At 36.8% G+C, this 24,681-nt stretch overlaps 1 pseudogene; it reads right to left on the bottom strand.

The window, feature by feature from the left end:
- Positions 1-10,804: 10,804 nt before the first annotated feature.
- On the bottom strand, positions 10,805-13,695 carry LOC107795158 (UDP-glycosyltransferase 73C4-like; annotated as a pseudogene).
- Between the last annotated feature and the right edge of the window lie 10,986 nt (positions 13,696-24,681).

Here is a 24,681-nt window from a genome sequence, read left to right as displayed (position 1 = left end):
GGATAATGTCATGACACATCTCATATTTTGTATTATTTTCTTGGAAAATACTTTATATAGTTGTATCTTACTAGAATTAAAGAAATATTTTGAGCACAATTTATATGTTTTGTTCTACGAAGATTTTACCGGAAAAAAAAACCCGAATAACCTGAAAACCGAGAAAAATCGAGAGTGAAAAACCTGAGTTTTATTGGTTTGGTTTGGTCTTTAGATTTAATAACCCGACACAATTGGTTTGGTTTGGTAATTATAAAATCCGAACCAACCCGACCTATGTACACCTCTAGCCAAAACGTTTATAAAGAGGATTTGAAATATTAAAAAGTAAACACACCAACAAGTCAAGGGGATTCAACATATACTATTTATGCATAAGAATAATTTTAACCTTATATATACATTATAATTTTTCAATAAAGGGGATTCAGACAACCTCTTCCGCTTCCGCCACACTAGCTTCGCCCCTTATGATAGTTAGATGTGGACGAAATACATTAGACAAACTTTAATGCCTAGGCAATTTTACGGCTGATTAAGGAAAGAAGATTAAAACAAAGGACAAAAGAGTAGTTAAATATTGTCCTAAGAATTAGGCTCCAAAAAATGATCAAGCACGTTGGATTTATCCTACCTAATGGAGCAATTGTTTTTTTTACCTTTTACTTGCCTAATCACTTTGTTTTATTGTATATAGGTCAAAAGCAGTTGAAAGCTCTAAGAAAACACGTAAATGACAAAAAGAAAATTACCAAAGAAATGAGATGGATATGATCACTTTATTCTTATTTTAGAAAGATCTCGAGTTCAAATTTTAAAAATGAAAAAATTTATAGTAAGATGTAAATCCAATTTACATGCATTAATAAATTTTGGATACTCAATACATAAGAAAAAATAACGAAGAGAAAAAGAAAACAAAAGTAGAATATATAATACTTGCTGTTTGTTACGTAGATAAATTTGACGAGCTCAACTTTTGTAGTTTTTACTAATGAACATCGTTGAGCTTACGATGAATTTAAAATTTAATACTAATTTACATATTCATTCATAGTGCTCTATGTCTATGTTTTCTAGAAAAATCAAGCTATGTAATCTTTTCTAGTTATAATAATATTATTCTTTTAACTAAAATAGAATATCCTACTTATAAAATATTGGGCATAGTTGAATAGGGTGTATGGCCTATAATGCCATAGCAGTCTCTCTTGTATACGTATCTATCAGTCAAACCCACCAAGTTTGACTCACAAGCAAATACTACTTCCTCTGCCCTAATTTATGTGTTATATTTTTTTTAGTGTATTTTAAAAGAAATAAATTTAAAAATAATTTAATTTTAAACTTCTTATTTATTCTAAGTAAAATAATTATAGTCATACAAATAATTTTGACTTGTTTAAGTGCTGAAATATTTTATTAATAAAAAATAGCAGACAGATTTGTATAGAATTGCTTAAACGATAGTAAACAATTGATATTAGTGGCGGACACACGTGGTGAAAAAATAATACTATGTATATGTATAAATTACGATTAAAGCAGTGTTATTTTTTTATAAATATTTTATTTGAACCCACTTGACAATTACTATTTTACGACTAAACTTATGTACTTTTAAGATTAAACCTGCTTGCACAAAATTTTGGGTCCGCCACTGATTCATATTGATACGTTTGATAAAAGTATTGATAAGCTCTTCTCTTATAAATGGCTAAAATACCCTTAATTGCTTTTACGAAAGATTACAACTTTAAAAGTTCCTCGGTAAAGAAAAGAATGATTGACGAATGTAAAATGAATTGAAAAAACTAGGAGTTTTGCTCTGCGAAAGGATTTTTGTGAATTATAAAATACTATTAAAAATAAATTAATAAAAGCTTTAATCAAACTAAAAGTGTCTATTTAATTTGATACTTATAAGCACTTTAAATATTAATCAAAGGTATAGATTTATCAAAATCAATCGATTATCACAATACACACTAGCTTGCACCAAGATTTTACAAGCTTAATTGACGGCAAAATCTATTACGATGATTATTTCTTTATGAAATCAAGAAGACTTTAATATAAAAAACCAAACCAAGAAAATAAAATAAATAAAAACCTATCAGGGACAATGGTTTGGGCAACTGGCCCTCTTTGATTTAGTCGATCTTTTCAGTAGTAAGATGTTGATTCTAAAAAGGAACATTTTTTTTTTTTAATTTCATATTACTCGCTCACACCAATAGTTAGACATTCTTATCGAAGCAAATTTATTAAAGTACATTTCCATTAGGATGGCAAGCGGTGCGGTTGCGGGGCAAAATCACATAAACCCATAAAGATTTTAACCCGCCTCGTCCCGCATAGCATTTTCACCCGCATTCATCCGCCCCACACGCACACCCACGTCCATCCGCCCCACATTGCACTGCATAAGTGTTTTTTTATTTTGCTTTTAAATATATATTTTTTGGCTGAAATTTTCAATTTAATTAACCAAAAATTGAAAGTTCTTTTGTTGCTTATGTACTAAATTCTTCAAAAAAAAAAAAATTAAAAAAATTGTTGAACATTGTGAAAAACGCAAATAACCCCTTATGTATTAATTTAGTATTCATTTTAAAATAGTATTCACATTCCTATAATGCTATTTCTAATGCTCCTAATGACTTGTGTATAACCCAATAATAAAATTAATTTGTTTGAGTCAGCGGAATTGTTTTGACCCTGAAGGAAGTTCAAGGAAAGTAAAAAAAAAGTCTGCTTTGATCAAAAAAATATTAAGCTCAAGTATTATATTTGTCTTTCCAAAACAAAAGTCTATAAAAGACCATAACTTGAAGCTATCATCGAACATAGAAAGAATAAGAAGAAAACTTACTTAAACCCGCAATCCGCCCCGCACCACATCAATTTTTATGAAAAGGTATTTCAACCCGTCTGGCCCCGCATAGCTTTAAACTCACACTGTCCCGCATAGCTTTAAACCCACATCACTCCTACACCCGTACTATCCCATTTGTCATCCCTAATTTCCATGCTGCAATTGAAAAAATTAAATCGGTATATGATGCCGACGACCAATCAAAAATTGAATTTATAGTCTGAGTAAGAATATAATTAACGAACTATATCATTGTTATTGCTAAAAAAAATTCTTTAGCAATTTTATACCTTTTTGTAGTGAAGTCGAGGTGGCCAAACAAAACTAAACACAATACAAAAAAAATCAGGTTAATTAGGGAACAATTTGAATTGATTAAGGAACAAAATCACGATTAAAGGAAAAATGACAAATTTATTTTCTTCTGACTACTACAAAAGAAATGAGCGCAGCCACAAACAAACAGTAGAATATATAATTCTTAGTTTGCTTGTGTTTGCTCTTACATCACCAATTTGTCTATGAAACTGAAATAACCACCATAGGAGAAGCTTCTTCTTCAATTCACAATAAATAAAATAATAATAGAAATAAAGAACCAATATTAAGACACGTAGATAATAAGAATAAAAAGAAAATCAAGATTTTAACGTGAAAAATCTTTTTTAGAACGAAAAAATCAGGGCGTAGGATGACTAAAAGGTGATATCATTATTGAAACTTTAGCTTGTAGTCTCGAGTAAAGTATTCAACAGACTAATCCACATTTTAAAAAAGAAGTTAAAACACAACTCACTATAATCAATAGGGGTGTACAAAAAAAAACCGACAAATCACACCAACCCGATAACCTGAGTCAAGCCGGAAAAAAATCCGACTATAGTTCGGTTTGATTTGGTTTGGTTTTGGAAAAAAAAAACCGACCATATTTGGTTTGGTTTGGTTGTAACTAAAAAAGGTTAAACCGAAACCAAACCAACCTGACATTACATATATAAAAAAATTAAATATATTTAATAAATAAAAGTATTTATTGCATTGTAATTTATAAATATTTCTTAATTTTTTTAATAATTTTATCTTTTATCGTATTATGTTAAGTTTATAATTTTTAAATGCTCCAATAAATTTTATACTCAATAAATGTTAGTAACTGAAAGGTCATCACTTGTTTAAAAATAAAATTCTACGTTCCGAGGCCTTAAAAACCTCTCTTAGCATCACCTCGATTTGCGTGCGCAGTCCGGGCGCGTAGCTGGAAAGCCTAAACGTGAAAATTAGTGAAAGCAAATGATAGATTTTGACTATAAAATGAATCAATTTGACTGTGGTCAACGTTTTGGGTAAACGGACCCGGACCTATGATTTGACAGTCCTGGAGGGTCCATAGGAAAATGTGGGACTTGGGCGTATGCCCGGAATCGAATTCCGAGGTCCCAAGCCCGAGAAATGAATTTTTAAAGAAAATTATTTTCTGAAATTGTTTATAAGGGTTGGAAATGAATTTTGATTAGAACATGTTGGTATCGGGCTCGTATTTTGGTTCCGGCGCCTGGTACAAGTCTTACATATGATTTAAGATAATTCTGTGAAGTTTGGTAAGAAACGGAATCCGTTTGACGTGATTCGGACCTTAAATGCAAATTTGATGTTTAAAGGAGTTTTGAGAAATTTCATTGATCTTGAGATTTAATTCGATGTTCATGATGTTATTTTGGTGATTTGAGTACACAAATAAGTCCGTAGGATATTTTTGAGGTTGTGTGTATATTTGGTTTGGAGCCTCGAGGGCTCGGATGAGTTTTGGATAGGCCACGGGGTGCATTTTGAACTTAGAAAAATTGCAGAAAATTTGTTGGTATGATTAGGCCTGCAGGCTTCGCATTGGCTCGCAAATGCGAGGGCTTGGTCGCAAATACGAACCAGCCTAGGCCTGCCTTATCTCGCAAATGCGAGCTATGTTTCGCAAATGGGACCTCGCAAATGCGAGGATCCACTTCAAAAATGTGACGTATGCTGGGAAGGCTTAAAGTCGTAAATGCGACTTATTATTTGCAAATGCGAAAAGCCCAGATTTCCTAAGGGTTCGTAAATACGAGCTTCCCTTCGCAATTCCCAAGCCAGCAGCGGTCGGGGGTTTACAATTGCGAACCCTTGTTCGCAATTCTCACATCTGAGACCTGCAACTTTTATACTTAGACGATTTTAAACTCATTTTTCACAACACAAACTCCTTTGGGCGCTTTTCCAAGAACAACTCTTTTTCCAAATCGATTGTAAGTTAACTTTTACTCATTTTCCTCAATCATTAACATCTTTTAACATGATTTCAACTCAAAATCAATAATTTTCGTGGGGAAATTGGGTGTTTTGGGTAGAACCTAGGTTTTTAAAAAATTAGAGATTTGGACCTCGATTTAAGGTCCGATTTCAAAACAAATTATATATTTGGGTTGGTGGGGGAATGTATAATCAGGTTGTTGTTCGAACCTCGGGTTTTGACCATGTGGGCCCGAGGACAATTTTTTACTTTTTGGGCAAAACTTTGGAAAACTCATTTTTATGCATTCAAATTGATTTATTTGGCGTTTGTTGATGTAATTAAGTAACTTATAACTAGATACGAGCGAATTGGTGGTGGAATCAAGGGGTAAATCTATAATTGAATTGTAAATTGTGTTCGTAGCATCGAGGTAAGTGTTTGGTCTAACCTTAGCTTGAGAGATTAGGAGTTGAGTCATATTTGCTATGTGGTAATTATTGAGTACAACGTATAGGCATGATGACGAGTATCTATACGTTGGTATCTAGCATGACCGTGAGTCTTTATATTGTGATTATCATTACTTCAGTGTATCTTTCATGCCTTAGTGGGATCTTCTATTTGTTGTACAAAGATTGTGGAAGGAAATTGTGACCTATGAACATTGAGAAGCGTTGGCTCAAGTTGCATAACGAATTGTGAAAGTGTAAGAGATAGTTGAACCTTTAGAGCATTGGCTCGAGTTGTGAAGTGAATTGCGAAGTAAAAGTGAGAAAAAGAAGGGATTATTTTGTTGTCACCCTTGTCGGGCTATTGTTGACATATGTTATCTCCCTTGCCGGGATGTTGATGTTATTGATGTTGTTTCCTTGCCGGAATTTAATTGTTGATTTGTTGCTCTCTTGCCGGGATTTTTTTGCAAATTTCCTTTATTCCCTTGCCCTATTGTTTGTGATTATTGTTTGGGTGAGAAAGAGAGTTAAAGCACGAAGGGTGATGCCGTGCATTGTTTGTTTTTTTGTGAGGAAAGAGTGTAAAGCACGAAGGGTGATACCGTGTATGATTGTGAGGAAAGAGTGTAAAGCATGAAGGGTGATGTCATGCCGCACGAGGTACCATTCCGTGCTGATTATATTGATTATATGGTGAGGAAAGAGAGTAAAAGCACGAAGGGTGATGCCGTGTACATTTTTATTATATGATTGTTTTGGTGAGGACGAGAGTAAAATCACAAAAGGTGATGCCGTGCATTTATTGATTTCTGATTCTTTGTTAATATCCGAGTTATATTGTTTTCCTTTGTTTATTTGATGTTTCTTCTATTCAAAATTGTTATCTTCCCCATAGCATGCTCCCCCTCCCATACTTGGCTGGTTATTTTGGTATTACTTTTCCGCTGTATATATATTGAAACTGCACAAGTTTATTTGGAAGTCCGGTCCTAGCCTCGTCACTACTTCGCCGAGGTTAGGCTGGACACTTACCTGCACATGAGGTCGTTTGTGCTGATACTACACTCTGCACTAAGTGTAGATCTCGGAGCAGCTTTTGGACAGTAGCTTGGAGGCTTCATTCAGTCCATCCGGAGGCCCAAGGTAGACCTGCAGGCGTCTCCAGGCCCTGGCGTCTCCCTCTATCCCTATTTCCTGTTTTATTTTCCTTTATTTCAGAAGCAGTGTACTATTATTTCTTCAGACTTTGTATGTAGCAATCTTAGACAGTCTGTGACACTGTGACACTAGGTTTTGGGTGGTTAAGGCTTAAGTATTTGTAATAGATGCAGTTTTCATATATTTTTATGGTTGTCTTCCGCTTAAATTTGAATTTTCGCTATCACCACGTTATCGTCTTATATTTGTTAAAAAGAAATAATTAGTTAATGAAGTAATTAGATTAAAAGTTTGGCTTGCCTAGCTCATATCAGTAGGCGCTATCACGACTACCGAGGGTGGGAAATTCGTGTCATGACAAGTTGATATTAGAGCTCTAGGTTACATGGGTCTCACAGTTCATAGACAAGCTTAGTAGAGTCTGAGAGATCGGTACGGAGACATCTGTATTTATCTCCCAAAGGCTACAAAGTTAGGAACAACTTCACATTTATTCTCTCCTGTCGTGTGGTTTGGTTTCTCAAAGCTAATTGAATTTTTACTTTGTTCTTTCGCAAATGGCGAGAACACGTGCTTCCTCATCAAATGGCCAGCAGCCCGAGCCCCCAGCAGCAGCTCCCACGAGGGGCAGAGGGCGAGACCGAGGCCGTGCTAGAGGCTGAGGTAGGGGTAGAGCTCAGCCCCGAGCAGCAGCACCAGCAGCGGAGCCTCAGGTTGACTTTGATGATGAGGTTCCGGCCCCAGCAGTTTCGGTGGGCCCCGCTCAGGTCCCAGAGGGGTTTATTGCTACCCTAGTTCTTCAAGATGATCTGGTCCGTCTAGTGGGCCTCATGGATAGTTTCACTCGAGCAGACTTGCTTCCTGTAGCACCAGCCATCTCTCAGGCTAGAGGAGGAGCCCAGACTCCTGCTACTCGCACTCTGGAGCAGGTAGCTCCCCAGATTCAGACTTCAGCGGTTCAGCCAGTTGGAGCAGTTCAGTCGGGTGTGGTAGCTTAGACTGGTGATGGAGCGGCTATGTTTGTCGATGCTTTGTGGAGGTTGCATAAGTTCACCAAGATCTTCACTACTACTTTTAGCGGTGCATCTACTGAGGATCCCCAGGATTATCTAGACAGCTGTCATGAGGTTCTCAGGAACATGGGGATAGTTGGGACCAATGGGGTCGATTTTGCTACTTTTCGCTTGTCTATATCCACCAAGACTTGGTAGAGGGATTTCTATTTAACTAGACCAGCCGGATCGCCAACTTTGACTTGGGAGCAGTTTACGCAGCTATTTCTGGAGAAGTTTCTCCCCATCACTCAGAGAGAGGTCTATCAGAGGCAGTTTGAGCGTCTCCAACAGGTTTCTATGATTGTTACCCAGTATGAGACCAGATTCATCGACTTGGCTCGTCATGCTCTTATCATACTTCCCACCGAGAGAGAGAGGGTGAGGAGGTTTATTGATGGACTTATTCAGGCGATTCGTCTCCAAATGGCTAGGGAGGCTGGGAGTGAGATATCTTCCTAGGAGGTGGCCAATGTGGCCAGAAAAGTGGAGATGGTTCTGTCATAGGGAGGTGGTCATGGGTCAGACAAGAGGCCACATCATTCAGGCCGATTCAGTGGTACCTAGTCTGAAGGTAGGGATTCATATGGTAGAGGCCATCCTCCTAGGCCTTTTCAGTCGTCACTTCAGGTTTCTCACGGTGCTTCAGGTGGCTGTGGTCCTCAGATGTAGTATTCTGATCAACAGTCCTACAATGCACCACCTGCTCCTATTAGTGCACCGCCGCTTCAGAGTTTTCGAGGTGGTCATTCAGGTTGTCAGGGCCAGCAGTCTCAGCAGCCGAGGGCTTGTTACACTTGTGGTGATATGGGTCACATTGCTAGGTTTTACCCTCGAGCACCGAGTAGCTCTCAGCATTAGGGTTCCCGTGCCATAGTTCAGGCACCAGGTGTTCCACAGCCCGCCCAGCCAGCTATAGGTGGGGGTAGAGGTGCTAGAGGTGGAGGTAGAGGTATTAGAGGTGGAGCTCAGGCCGCTAGAGGTGGTGGCCAGCCAGCAGTAGGCCGTCCTAGAGATGTAGTTCAGGGTGGTAGGGCCCAGCCCCGATGTTATGCTCTTCCAGCCAGGCTCGAGGCTGAGGCTTCAGATACAGTTATGACAGCTACGATTCTGGTTTGTGATAGAGATGCTTTAGTGTTATTCGATCCAGGGTCTACGCACTTGTATGTGTCATCTTATTTTGCACTGTATTTGATCATGCCTAGTGATTCTTTGAGTGCCCCTATTTATGTGTCTACACCGGTGGGGTGATTCTATTATGATAGATCGAGTCCATCGTTCATGTATAGTTGTGATTGGGGGTCTTGAGACTCGCGTAGATTTTCTTCTTCTGGACATGGTTGATTTCGATGTAATATTGGGGATGGACTGGTTATCACCTTACCACGCTATATTGGACTATCATGCCAAGACTGTGACCTTAGCTTTGTCGGGTTTGCCTCATTTAGAGTGGAGAGGGACTCCTAGTCATTCTACTCATAGTGTTATCTCTTATGTGAAGGCTCGACGTATGGTCGAGAAGGGGTGTTTGGCCTATTTGGCATATGTTCGTGATTCTAGTATTGAGGTTCCTTCAATTGATTCTTTGCCCGTTGTTCGTGAGTTTCCTGAGGTTTTTCCTTCAGACCTGCCGGGTATGCCACCCGATAGAGATATTGACTTTTGCATTGATTTGGCTCCGGGCACTCAGCCCATTTCTATTCTGTCTTATCGTATGGCCCCGTCGGAGTTGAAAGAGTTGAAGGAGAAGTTGAAAGACATGCTTGAGAAGGGTTTCATTAGGCCGAGTGTTTCGCCTTGGGGTGCGCCGGTGTTGTTTGTTAAGAAGAAGGACGGATCAATGAGAATGTGTATTGATTACCGACAGTTGAACAAGGTTACAATCAAGAATAAGTATCCATTGCCGAGGATTGATGATTTGTTTGATCCGTTTGAGGATGCTAAGGTATTTTCGAAGATTGACTTGATCTAGTTACCATCAATTGAGGATTAGGGCATCCGATGTCCCTAAGACAGCTTTCCGTGGCCAGGAGGAGCACGAGCAACATCTTATGCCGTGTAATGCATGACCTCTGCATAAAGGGTGATGTCGTGCTGCATGAGGTACCATTCCGTGCCGATTATATTGATTATATGGTGAGGAAAGAGAGTAAAAACATGAAAGATGATGCCGTGTACATTTTTATTATATGATTGCTTTGGTGAGGACGAGAGTAAAAGAACGAAGGGTGATGCCGTGCATTTATTGATTTCTAATTCTTTGTTAATATCCGAGTTATGTTGTTTTCCTTCGTTTATTTGATGTTCCTTCTATTCAGAATTGTTATCTTCCCCACAGCATGCTCTCCCTCCCATACTTGGCTGGTTATTTCGGTATTACTTTTCCTCTGTGTATATATTGAAACTGCACAGGTTTATTTGGAAGTCCGGTCCTAGACTTGTCACTACTTCGGCCGAGGTTAGGCTGGACACTTACCAGCACATGGGGTCGGTTGTGCTGATACTACACTCTGCACTATGTGAAGATCTCGGAGCAGCTTTTGGACAGTAGCTTGGAGGTTTCCTTCAGTCCATTCAGAGGCACAAGATAGACCTGCAGGCGTCCGCAGGCCCTGGCGTCTCCCTCTGTCCCTATTTCCTGTTTCATTTTCCTTTATTTCAGAAACAGTATACTGTTATTTCTTCAGACTTTATATGTAGCAATCTTAGACAGTCTGTGACACTGTGACACCAGGTTTTGGGTGGTTAAGGCTTAAGTATTTGTAATAGATGCAGTTTTCATATATTTTTATGGTTGTCTTCCGCTTAAATTTGAATTTCCGCTGTCACCATGTTATCGTCTTATATTTGTTAAAAAGAAATAATTGGTTAATGAAGTAATTATATTAAAGGTTTGGTTTGCCTAGCTCACATCAGTAGGCGTCATTACGACTACTGAGGGTGGAAAATTCGGATCATGACAGTAACTCAAATAAAGTCCAAACCAAAATTCAAATCAATATTACGGCTAATAAAAGAAATTCAATTCAATTGTACCAGAAATGACCATCACAATAACCCGACCTATGTACACCCCTAATAATCACTACTAGAAACCTGCAAATTTCTCAAGAATATTAGTTGTTGTTGTGTGTGAACAAAGTCTCACATGCAAAGTAGAAAGGAAAAATAAGTTACTTATAATGAGTTGGAAACTCTTAATGGTGTGAGGCCTTTTGATGAAATCCATGCGGGCTTGGTCCAAAACAGACAATATCACATTATATTAAGAATATCTTTTGACCATTTTAGCCCAAGAACTAGTATCTGAATAAAGAGTTTGTCAGGACAAGTATGAGATGGCATAGTATGGCATGGGGCCCGATTTAGTGCCTTTGCCTGTCTATGAGACGGTAGTAAACCTTTACCCGTAGCTTCTAAGACGCATATATAGTTGCTCATTTAGGCTTTGGTCACTATAAATACTCGGATCATGTGGATTGCAGCCGTAACTTCAAAGACGCATACACAACCGCTGTACTTATAAGGCGTAGGGATCTCTTAATGGTGTGAGGCATTTTGGGGAAAACCGTGCGGGATTGACGTAGAGCGCACAATATCATACCATGTTAAGAGTACTGTTTTACTTTACCCCAACAATATATTTCATACAGGAGCATGTCCAAAGCTTGGGGTGCACGTAAATCCATACTCCTATTCCCATGTAAAATAATATTATATTTCTTCAAAATTATTTAAATATATCCAAACTAAAAAATCTTTTAGTGCAAATAGATATTGGGTGGACCTTTACGATTGAGCTAGCTCTTTCTCTTCTCATTTTTGCTTCCTCTTCTTCACCCATTAATTTTTCAATAACCATCTTAATGTCATCTTTGTTCACTTGCGTTTCCACTTTTTCCTCCTCTAAAAACATAACAGGATTCTCGACGCCATACTTTACTCCTGTCTTGAGAACATTCGCAATTAGCCTCTCATTACAAAATTGCTCAGCAAATAATGGCCAAGTGATCATTGGTACGCCAGCTGATATTCCTTCTATACACGAATTCCATCCACAGTGTGTCAAGAATCCTCCGACCGAAGGGTGAGATAATATTAGCACTTGTGGGGCCTAACCATGGATTAGAATCCCTTGTTCTTTAACTCTTTCTTCAAAATTCTCTTCAGTTAGCCATTTTCTGAATTCATCTGATATGTGTCTAACAACCCAAATGAAAGGTCGTTTAGATGAATCTAATCCAAGTCCAAGTTCTATCATTTGTGATGTTCGCAAGTGCGATAAACTTCCAAGACAAACAAAGAGGACAGAGTTTGGTTCCTTAGAATCGCCATTTCAGGCAGTGGTGTTCATCTATTGAGGCTTTGCTTCCTCTTTCAGCTTTGTCTTGTTTCTCTTTATTGCACAGGGAAACAGGACCAGTTGTCCAAACCTTCTTACCTGTTCGAGACATAATATAATTTATTAATTAAAAGAATGCGTCTTCTAATAACTTAAGTTTTTAGATAAGATGATCATACAATTCAACGTGATATTAGAACAAGTATATGTCATGCTTTCAAATCACACCACCACGCGAAAGCAAAGAAAATTTTCACTTGCTTAGCCGAGAAATAGAACCAAACCACATATGTTTGAGTATAATATAATTATTGGAATTAAAAATTATATTTTCTGTAACAGCTTAAACTTTTAGATAAGATGCTCACATAATTCAATATGGTATTAAAGCAAGTAGAGGTCATGGGTGATATAATATAGTTATGCAATTAAAAGTGTGTTTCCTTTAACAATGTTAAAATTTTAGTTTAATAGATGGTGACACAATCCAACATGATATTGGACTAAGGAGGTCATGAGTTCAAATCTCTAATGCCATCCAAAAGAAAAGAATATTTCAACGTGTTTGATGCATGAAAAATAATTAGGCCCTTACACATTGAGACATGATATAATTAATTAATTATTTAATTAAAAGTGTGATGTCGCGGACAATATAAGTGTTCAGATAAGACGGTCACACACTTTAACAATTCAAGATTACCTTTGGCCTTTTTCAATCCTTTTATATATTCTGGTTCCAACTCCTCAAAGCTATTCACCACTATCCCATAAGCTTCATCTTCTTCCTCCTTTTGTTTGTGTAAAAATTCTTCCCATTCCTGATTGCTTGGATCAACCAAGGTTTTAAGTTGAGCTTTGGTTAGTTCAACTTTGTCTGGAAAACCAGGCACTGAAAAATCTCTGTATCAGAAATCAACATTTTCCAACACCTTCCATTCTCTCAAATTGTGTAAACACAACAAAGAAAAGCTACACATCCCATGAAAAACAATCCGAGGAATGTCAAATCTTTTGGCAACATTAGTTGTCCAAGGAAAACACATATCGGAGATTAAACAACTTGGTAATGGATTTAATTCTCGCAACAAGTCTACTACTTGCGACTCAAGCATTTGAGTTGCAAGAAAGAAATTCTTCATCATATCTATAGATTGAAGCATGTCGCAGTTTTCGCACCCTTCTGGTATCCCTGCTTCTGAGCTTGGAAAATAGAGGTCAATTACTTGAATTTTAAGTCCAATCTCTATAGCGCGGGCGATAACTGTATTGAACCTGTTGGCATTTGAGGGTGTCAAAAGAATTGTGATAATAGCACCTCGTTGTGCTAATAATCGAGCTATGTCTATCATAGGTATCATATGGCCTTGTGCCATGAAAGGAAATAACACAAAATGTGGTTGCTCATGAGTAAGAACTGCCATTTTTTGTTGAATTTAGTAGAGAAATTGGAGAACCTTGAAATGTCATATTAGCCTTGTCTCAACATTGCTTGTTTTTTATATAGAAATTCTCAGCAGAAAAGCCAAAAAAGGAAAATTTTGTGGCGGGATATTTTTGGCAAATTATCTCATTTTGCTTTGCTAACTTTGAAGCCACGTCTCCTTATGAGCTTCTCTTTTATTTGCAATGTTAAAAAGCTGGGCTGCTAAAAAAAAAAGAAAAAAGAATGTGAACAACGGTGAGATGTGTTTAAAAGAAAGTTTTTGAGTGATATTAGTTTTACTCATCTTGTGCATGAATTTTTCACGTTAAAATCTCCGTTCCGTATTCCTATTACGGCAGAGGCGGACCCAGGAGTTGAAGGTCGCGGGTGCACTTTTGGATTTAACCAGAATCTGCGTTGTATATAGGGTTTCACTACTCAAATATCACTGTTTTCTAAAGACATATATATGTATACATGAAATTTTTGTCGAATTTTGCTGGTGCCAGTTACTTCTCTCTATATAGCATAGGTCCGCTTTTGATTACGGCCTCTATCTCAATCTCAATTTATGTGACGCAATTCGAATACTAAAAGTTAGACGAGTTTTTCTTTTGAACGCGAATGGGAAGGTTATGCTGTGGTGGTAATTTCATATTCATAGACAAATAGATGATGTAAGAGCAGACATAAGCAAACTGAGAGTTACATGTTCTACTGTTCGTTTGTTGCTTCTGGCAAATGGCAAACAGCTAACATCTATAATTTGTGGATGATAATAGTTGGTTACTAACATTCATCTAGAAATATTGCAACAGGACAAACAGATACTTCTGATTGTTTCGAAGAAACAGCACATGGAGATAATTCTGAATTTTATTTTTTGTTCTTTTTGATAAAACCACAAGCTAAGGTTAATATCTTGCAAAACTTTAGTTCACATGTGTGTGTACTTTTATTGATAATCAGTTGTCCACAACTGTTTATGAAAACCTCAGAAATAAACCTAAATCTACCGGGAAAGATGTAATTCCACGTTTATTGAGATTAAGAGTCTCTACTTAGTGATAGACGTAGATGGTTGAGCACCAAAGGATGTGGTGCAGTGGATGAGGCTGCTCTTCTCTTAATCAGAGTCTTGGGTTCGAGCTCTGGGAATGGAAATGTCACGATCCAATTTAGAATCGTGACCGGCGCTTGGGAGCAAGTGTTCCCAAGAAAGCCTTATCGGTATTTTACAGAAAAAACGACAGAGTTTCCCATTTTTTGGATATTCAAAAAAGAATTCTGTCTCAAAATCAACAACCAACCATTCTAATATCAAACAAGATAATCAACAACTTATCAATTAACCAAAATAAGTCCACGTTATTACTAATCAATGAACTAAACCAGAAATACTAATTTATCACCAAATTTGATAAGAAAGTGCAATACTCATCATAAGTCTATAATAACGAAAGAATACTCATGATACTAAAAGAATGACTATGGAGCGACTCTAAGAGTTCCAAAAAAAGACCATAATAATAAATAAAATCTCCGATCACGCGAACAAGTGCGAGGCTACCAAGAAATATCAACATGTGCGCTCTAATTAATGAAATTCTCGCCTGCATCAACTGTTGTTTCTGGAAAAAATATATAGCGGGGAGTGAGTCGCTAGCTCAGTAAGTAATAATAACACTTAACCACAACCGTTTTTATTGGGGACGAGTCAGAAAACATGCAAGTATATTAAATAGAAAATATCATAAAAATGCCTTTTCAGAAACAATAAATAATTTTCAATCTCATTATGTTTTTCTTGTAGTATAATACAATTGACAATTCAGTAATAAGATCGGTAACCACTGTATAATATCAATATATTCATATTTGGGAGGTTTCAATGAATGGATCATGTAACGGTATAACTGTGGATTTCTTCGCAAGAAGTCATATAACGGTAGTCTCTACTCGAGGAAAATCAGTAACGGTATGCTAGCTCTACCTTCCCACTAGCGAGGGCTGTAACGGTAATATGTAATTACAAGGTGCACCAGGTCTAACAAACCCGCCGTTAGCTACGGGATCCTTCAAAGTATACTCTCATTTATACTTCTAAGTCTACTTCTACTATTTGAATAAAAAATACAGCTAAGTCATTTTAACCTTTTCAATTTGAATATTTAAAATTCTCATACCATTACCCACAGTTAAATGGTAAATATGACAAATATATCTAACATGAAAATTGTTACTAAATGTAGATTTAGCGTAGTGGTAAGCAAGTCTATAGCATTTGTGTTATTAGTAGCATGCATTATCCATTGAAACTAGTATTATTTTATCACTAATGCAAAAATATCTGCAAATATTTGTAACTATGCTAGCAATAAACTGCCATGGGTGCCGTGAAGCAATTATGCGCTTTTTCCTTATCCAATCCTCATCAATCCAATGACATGTAACAGTAAGGTAATTACAGTCGTTGTTACTTCTACCAATAAATAATAATAGCAACACGACAATTTATATAAGTATGAGGCTTTCTCTTCTTCTTTCTCCAATGAAGTCTAGACTTTTTGCACGCTTTCAGAAGGTCTCCTCTTTCATCTCTGGCTCTTTTCTTAATCTTCTTTACACACTTGGCTTGCAACACCACCTCCTCTAACTCAGTTGTCCCATCTGGATCATTATAATACACATAAGGACTCTGCTCTATCCCCTTCAATTCTACCACAATAATCATGCATAAGTCCTCATAATGCTTAGGGAGCTTAAGTGCCTTGTACACATTAAAAGTTATTTCCTGATCATCAACTCTCATCTTCAACTTCCCTTCCCTCACATCAATAATCGCTCCATCAGTAGCTAATAATGTACTCCTCAAAATAATGGGTACTTCCTCATCTACCTCGTAATCAAGAGCAATAAAATTAGCAGGAAGAATAAACTTTCCCACTCGAATTAACACATCCTTAATAATGCCTTCTGGCATAACTAGTGACCTATATGCTAACTGTAAAGTGATTGTAGTAGGTCTAAGCACCCCCAATCCGAGTTGCTTGAACAAAGAGGATATAATCAAATTTATACTAGCCCCTAAATTACATAGGGCTCTACCAACTTCTTGTTTTTCAAGAGATAGAGGAATTTTGGAACTCCCATGATCTTTCAACTTAGGAGGAAGTTTACTCTGAACTCTAACACTACACTCTTCAGTAAGTACAACTGTTTCAAACTCTGTATGTCTTCGCTTGTTTGCCACAATATCTCTGAGATACCTTGCATATTTAGGCACTTCCTGCAAAATTTTCACCAGAGGCAAATTCACACGCACTTGGATTAAAATATCTAAGAATTTCTTGTACTTAGCATCATCTTTTTTCTTTTGCAGTCTTTGTGAAAGGGAGGTAGTGTCCTTGTTATAATGATTGGCTATGATCCTTTGCTCTCTTTCTCGTTATCCTCAACTAGCTTGGGAACTAATTCTCCATCAGGACGAGCTATATACTTCTTTTTCTTTGGAACTTCTTCTAAAACTCTTCCATCTCTCAAGGTAACCGTATTGACTTGAGCTGTAGGGTTAGGCTTAGTATCACTAGGAAGAGCCCTAGCTGGCCGATTATTTTGGACACTGGCAAGTTGCCCCATTCGTCGCTCCAAATTTCTCATCGCTGCTGCTTGGGCCTGCTGGTCATCCATTAATTTCTTCATCTTCTCCTCAAGGTGACTTGTCAAGTTTGCATGTTATTCAGTCTGAGATGGTCTATATTATTGTTGAGGTGCTTGTGGCATGTACTAATTCTGAGCACCTTGGTTTCCACCCCAAGAGGCGTTTGGGCGGTTCCTCCAATTAGGATTGTAAGTGTCCCCATAGTGATTTATCTGGCCTCGATTTTTATTACCCACAAAATATACTGACTCTGGATTTTCCTGGGCATAGATTACTCATGTGATCTTCTCCACGGACTTCACAAAATATCTGGACCTGTTGCATTAACTGAGCTTGTTGCTTGTTAATAACCAAGATCATTTGATTGACTTGGTTGGTCAATGTAGAAATCCGCGCTGATAATGCAGAGACGACATCTAACTCGAGAACCCCTGAAGATTTTTGCATTGTGTGTCTCTGCCCATCTTTCTTTGCTATCAGGAGAATTTATTCAATAATGCATATATCTCATCAAAACTTTTCTCCAACACTGACCTCCAACTGCATCATCTACCACAATCTTTGTCTCATGATGTAGTCATTCTATGAAAGTGTGAGCTAGCACTGTGTTTGTCTGATTATGATGAGCACAGTCTCTTAGAAACCCCTTGAACCTCTCCCAAGATGATTATAAGACTCCCCCTCTTACTGTTTGAAGGTGACTATTTTACTTCTAATCTTTGCAGTTTTGCCTAAAGGAAAGAACCTTGAAAAAAATTTTCTTGCCAGATCATTCCATGATGTAACAGAATTAGCTGGTTCTGCCTTCTGCTATCACTTTGCTTCACCCAACAGAGAGAATGGAAAAAGTATGAGCCTCACATAGTCTAGAGTGACTCCGTTAGTGATGTAAGTATCACTAATGTCCAAGAAGCTCAGGATATGCTGTTGTGGATTCTTGTGTGGAAGAAACTGCCTATTCGCATATAGTAGCTGGATCATGCTCTCTTTTAGCTCAAAGTGCCCAGTGATTCTGGGCATCACAATGCTGGAGGTGACATTAGCAATGCTGGGCATCACCACCTTCTGAACATCTATATGTTTCTCCTCTGCCACGTTCACAGGAAATTAAAGAAGTGCCTGAAGATTATTTGTGTCCCTTGCTTCCCATAACCTCATATGAAATTGTTAGCAACTAGGTCGGGAATCCAAACTAGAGTAAGAATTTGAGAAGAAAATGCGGAAGCAATAACAACAAGGAATTAAACAACTAGAATTAAAGAGATGAAAATAAAGGATATGGGAAAATTCAAAGAAAGAATTTCCAAGAACGCAAGTTCTATAGCCTTGACAAGATCAAAGTAACAACATCTTGATTTATGGAAGAAATCAAACGCCTTTACTTAAAAGCAAATCAAAACAATAGATTCAGATCTTGACCTCTTTACGAGTAACTTGAGACAATAATTAATAACTAGTATTAATCGCCTTCTAAGAATACTACAAAGGAATCAAAGATATCACAAAAGATAAGTAATCTTACTACCTAGAACTATGAACTAGTAAAGGTTGAAAGATAAATCTCAAAGCACAAGTAACAAAGGTTCAAAAGAACTCTCAAAGTATGATATACTTAATCAATAATGTAGCGTCTTATGAATGAGAAGAACTCCTTATTTATAGGAGTTAAAAGCACTTAAAAATAATCTAAGGGGTTGCTAAAAAGTCATCTAAATTAGGTAGGGGCTGCTAAGGGGTCACAATAGTCATCAAACTTAGGTAGGGGGCTCCTAAGGGGTAACAAAAGCCATTAAAATTAGGTGAGGGGCGGCCAAGATCCTTTGGGGAAGATTTGGGCCTTAAAACAACTAGTTTGGGCCATTGGTTTGGACTCCAATTGTATTCCTTTTGAAACACCCCCTTTTGGACTTCTTTTAAACTTATATTTAGCCCTTTTTGATAGACTTCAAGGGCTGATTTGTTGACCCAATCTTCCTCCTCTTGGACTTCAATTTGGACCACCATATAATTGTAAAACATGGACAATTCATCTCCTTTGGTCTTGAGCTCTTCCTCTACAATTAAAAGCTTCTTTATTTACCATTGAAATCTAGTAACCTTAGTTTGCAACTCTTTAGCTTGAGATCTTGTATATGGCCTTGGAGCTTCCAAAACTCTATCCTTTTACTTGATGCTATCACCAAGCCAATTCACATCCTTTATCCTTGATCTCTTACTCCCTTAATAACTTCTTTATTTGCACTTGAAGTCTGATGACCTTGTTTTGTAATTTTTTAGCTTGACATCTTGTTAAAGGCCATCTTTGAGATTCGAAAGCTTCATCATTGTCCTTGAATAGATTTGAGCTTCCTAGGATGCTATCATTCCCCTCTTCTTGAAGAAAATCCGTCCTCAAATTTCGACCTTGCAAGAAAAAGAAAACACGCTCCAGCAAATGGTATCTACTAATCTGAAAAAATAGTAGGAATAAAACAAGATAGTGACAATGTGTCCATTTAACCCAATCAATCCTAATAGGTGTAAATACTCCCTTATAAAGCATATATATACATCATCATCCCAATAAAATTTATGTCTATCGAGATTAATACAATAAAAAACTCTCTTAGATGCACCATGCAATGGAACTTGCAATTCGATCTTGTCGGTACGACAGTCCATGAGTTTACATGACAAAGAAATTATAAAAGATTGACCACACATCCTCCATTTAATATAAGTATCTCTACCACATGTATCAAAGAAGGTACTTTCATGATATATGCAACTATCTACAATTAGAAATCTCATGGATTCCTCTAGATGAAAGAGTATTTGATCACAAATGTTACAACAATCACGCATATCCTCTTTATTAGTAACAAGTACTTTTACAAGCTCACAATAAACATGACTTGAAGAAGGACTCCCCATCACACAACAAAAATCAAAATGTAGCAATTTATCAAATGAAAACTCATTAGCCATTTGAATAAGAGAAGAAGAAATATTTAACTCATTCGCAAGTCTCTTCTCATAAATTTCATACCTCTTTCCACCAAGTTGGAATACGTAATCATCTATGTCATACACAATTTCAAAAGGAAGCAAATTACTCTTGCACTTTAACTTAGATATTACAGTTAATGACTTGATATGCATCAAAATATCATCATCCACAAAAATTATAAAGTCACCAACATAAGAAATAAGAGTATAATTCATTACCTCCAAAAATACCTTAGGTGTTCTAGAAAGGCCAAGAATGCAAATAAACCAATTATACATACCATACTTGGACTTATTTACCAATGGAACATCATCACCTTGTATTCTTTTATGCAATGGCTCCAACTTAGCAATGCTTTTAGGAAACTCCATGTCATAACACTGTAAATAAGAATGAAAATAGTCAAAAGGTTCAATAACAAAGAATTTAACCAAGCTTTTATCTTCCACCATCCAACAAGAATAGATATCGCCAAATTCATGTTGGAATCCAATTGGATCTTTTGCTACCATCTCCTGCGCCTCACCACCCCTTTCAAAAGGTATTTCAACACGTGGTTGCACAAAATCACAAGAACTAAAACAAGAAAGAGTTAATGAATTAGGAAGTAAAGAAACTTTTTTCTTGCTTGCATTCTCTTTGGCTTTTATCGCAAGACTAATGTTTTCCTCACCCATAGCCTCTTTTCTCTCACTAAAGAGCTTTTTTTCTTCACTCAATCTCTCTTGTTTTTCTCTCTCTACCTCACAGACTTTGTTTCTCTCATTGCTTTTTCTTTTTTTTTTCAAGATCACTCTTTACCTCACTTGACATCCCACTCTTTTTACTCAAGACCACCTCTCCTTTTTCCTCTTTTGGAATGTCAACATGCATTCCCTTACTCCTCTCATTCTTTTCTCTCTCGTATTTTTCCATATTCTCTTTAACAATCTTTCATCTTCACAAATTTGTGAGGAGTCAAAGGCCCAAGAATGAGTTTCTTCCCATTAACCTCAAAAGAGTATCTATTTTTTTCGATACTATATGAAGCACTTCTATAGATATACCATGGTCTTCCCAACAAGATATGAAAACGATTCATGGGAATGACATCACACCAAATCACATCCTCATACCTTCCAATAGAGAATGGTAATAACACTCTTTTATCTACCTTTACTCATTTCAACATGTAGGGATCAATATGTTCAACACAAGGCAAGTTCAATTTCTCAACTATATAAGTGCTAATTAAGTTATCGTCAAATGCTTTGTCAATTCTAAGGGTATAAATTATAGACTGACTTTAGCTCTTGTTTGAAAAATAACTTTATCATCGTCTTCTTTCCATTCGATATATTGTAATATCGACCTTTCAAGTTGTTGAGTCATAGATCTACTCCTTCCACTGCAGCTACCTATTTGAGACATCTTTACATAGATTAAAGGAAATATGTGTCTCTCAAATTTTGATTCTTTTTATTTTCTCAATTGTTCTCTCACACACTTTACCCTTTTCTCTCGAAATAACCTTTGAACAAAATACTTTGTATATTTATAGTTAAACCCAACTCGAATGAAGTTCTTAGTAGTAAAATCCATATTTTTTTTGGGGAACTAATGAAAGAAAAACCAAATCATAGAACTATTAGGCTCGGTTGAAATAACACACGAACAAAAAGGAAAGGATTATATATTTAGATTAGAAAGAGTAAGAAAATCTAGGATCCCCTCTTCTTGTTTCCTTTGTTAATATTTGGTAAAAAATTAGATACAAAAGAAATATCCCGGAGAGCACGCAATTCTATTTTTTTTGTTCTAAAAGTGATTTTTTTTTGTTTTTTTTTTAAATTCGTTTTTTTCCTTTGCTCTTAGTATTCAAGAAATCCCAAGACTTACCAAGAACAAAATCTTGATAGAACCGCTCTGATATTACTTGACAACAACTAGGTCGGAAATCCAAACTAGAGTAAGAATTTGAGAAGTAAATGCGGAAGCAATAACAATAAGGAATTGAACAACTAGAATTAAAGAGATGAAAATAAAGGATGTGGGAAAATTCAAAGAAAGAATTTCCAAGAACGCAAGTGCTATAGCCTTGACAAGATCAAAGTAACAACGTCTTGATTTATAGAAGAAATCAAACGCCTTTACTTAAAAGCAAATCAAAACAATAGATTCGGATCTTGACCGCTTTATGAGTAACTTAAGACAACAATTAATAAGTAGTATTAATCGCCTAAGGAATCAAAGATATCACAAAAGAGAAGTAATCTTACTACCTTGAACTATGAACTAGTAAAGGTTGAAAGATAAATCTCAAAGAACAAGTAACAAAGGTTCAAAAGAACTCTCAAAGTATGATATACTTAATCAATAATGTAGTGCTTGTGAATGAGAAGAACTCCTTATTTATACGAGTTAAAAGCACTTAAAAATAATGTAGGGGGTTGCTAAAAAGTCATCTAAATTAGATAGGGGCTGCTAAGGGATCACTATAGCCATCAAACTTAGGTAGGGGGCTTCTAAAGGGTAACATAAGCCATCAAAATTAGGTGAGGGGCGGCCAAGACCCTTTGGGGCAGATTTGGACCTTAAAACAACTAGTTTGGGCCATTGCTTTGGACTCCAATTGGGCTCCTTTTAAAACCCCTTTTGGACCTCTTTTAAACTTATTTTGAGCCCTTTTTGGTGGACTTCAAGGGCTGATTTGGTGACCCAATCTTCCCCCTCTTGGACTTCAATTTGGACCACCATATAATTGTAAAACTTGGACAATTCATCTCATTTGGTCTTGATCTCTTCCTCTACAATTAAAAGCTTCTTTATTTGCCATTGAAATCTAGCAACCTTAGTTTGTAACTCTTTAGCTTTAGATCTTGTATTTGGTCTTGGAGCTTCCAAAACTCTATCCTTGTCCTTGATGCTATCACCTAGCCAATTCACATCCTTTATCCTTGAGCTCTTACTCCCAATTAATAACTTCTTTATTTGCACTTGAAGTCTAATGACCTTGTTTTGTAATTCTTTAGCTTGACATCTTGTTAAAGGCCATCTTTGAGATTCGAAAGCTTCATCCTTGTCCTTGAATAGAGTTGAGCTTCCTAGGATGCTATCAGAAATGTTCTCTCAAGTTCGGGGTCAAAGCGTTGAAGTCTGTCATGGCTTCTGACCCTTCATTCAATCAAGGTTCCTAAGAGCAGAGCAACAATCAAATAACGTTAGGCTTGATAAAATAAACAATTAAAGCAAAAACTAGAAAGTAGTCAATATTCAAGTCCCCACAACGATGCTAAAAACTTGTTGCTCCCAAACACACACGCATGAATACATGATTGTACAAGTAATAAAATGATAAGTCAAGTGTCGAACCCACAGAGACTTGTATTAACTACCACTAAATTCACCAAGATTGTCATTCAGTCGAGCCGAATCGAGTTCAAAAGTGTGATTATACTAAACAATAAGTCAAACTAGTCATTAATTTATCAAGCAACAAAATAATTGTTGTGTACTCAGTAGAGACAAATATTCCAGGGTTATGATCAAGCATCAAAATAATTGTTGTGAACTCTCCCTTTCGTATAATTCACTCATAGTTGCTAATTAATCAAACAATTGCTCTCGTAGCCTTCTTCCGATGTACTACTCGCCTATTCAAAATATATTAACATCTATATTCCTATGAAATCAATCTATTAAGAACGCATTAAGATTACGATATTTAATTAAGCACGGTAACTAGATATATTCCTATCCTAACCACAAATCCCCGGCCCCACCTCAAATTTAAGATCGTGCTCTCTTCAATTTTTCTCTCTAATCTAAATGTGGTTTTCCCATGCATTACATAGATAGTAAATAGAACCTAACTGCTGGCCAGACAATTAAGCAATTAATCATAGAATTGAAGAAACAACATATTGGTGAATTATAATCAAGGTTAAGTCAACGTTAAACAAAAATATTCATGGCTAAGTCACAACCCCAAAACTATGGGTTTTAGCCACTCATGATAATATCAAAAATTTCATAAGTGTTGGATAATTGAAAATACTAAGAAAAGATGAAGAAAATTGAGATCTCCTCGCTCCCGAATATTTCTCGTGTGTAGTTTCTTTTCAAAGTGGCATCTCCCTTCTTAAAAAGTCTTTCTTTTATACGCGTTAGGTAAGTCTAGGGCCGAAATAACCTTGTCTCGGGCAAACATGGATAAATTCCCGTCAGCAGCATCCAGGGCATCGTTGGGCGCTGGCTTGCTGAAGTTTTTGCCCATGGCGCTATAGGTGGCGCGGCCTGTGGCGCTGAAATTCCACATTTCCCATTTTTCCTGTTTTGGCTCTAACTCGCACCTTTCGCCCCAAATTACTTCCGGATGATTCCTACACATAAAAATACCACGAATTAATATAAATCAATACATTTTACATCTTAAATGCATGAAACACGAGTAAAATATTAGGCAATATACATATAAACAT

This window comes from Nicotiana tabacum, chromosome 10, assembly GCF_000715075.1.
Source record: "Nicotiana tabacum cultivar K326 chromosome 10, ASM71507v2, whole genome shotgun sequence".
Taxonomy (NCBI): Eukaryota; Viridiplantae; Streptophyta; class Magnoliopsida; order Solanales; family Solanaceae; genus Nicotiana; species Nicotiana tabacum.
Note: the sequence above shows the minus strand (reverse complement) of the source record. Positions and strands in the feature narration are given on the sequence as shown.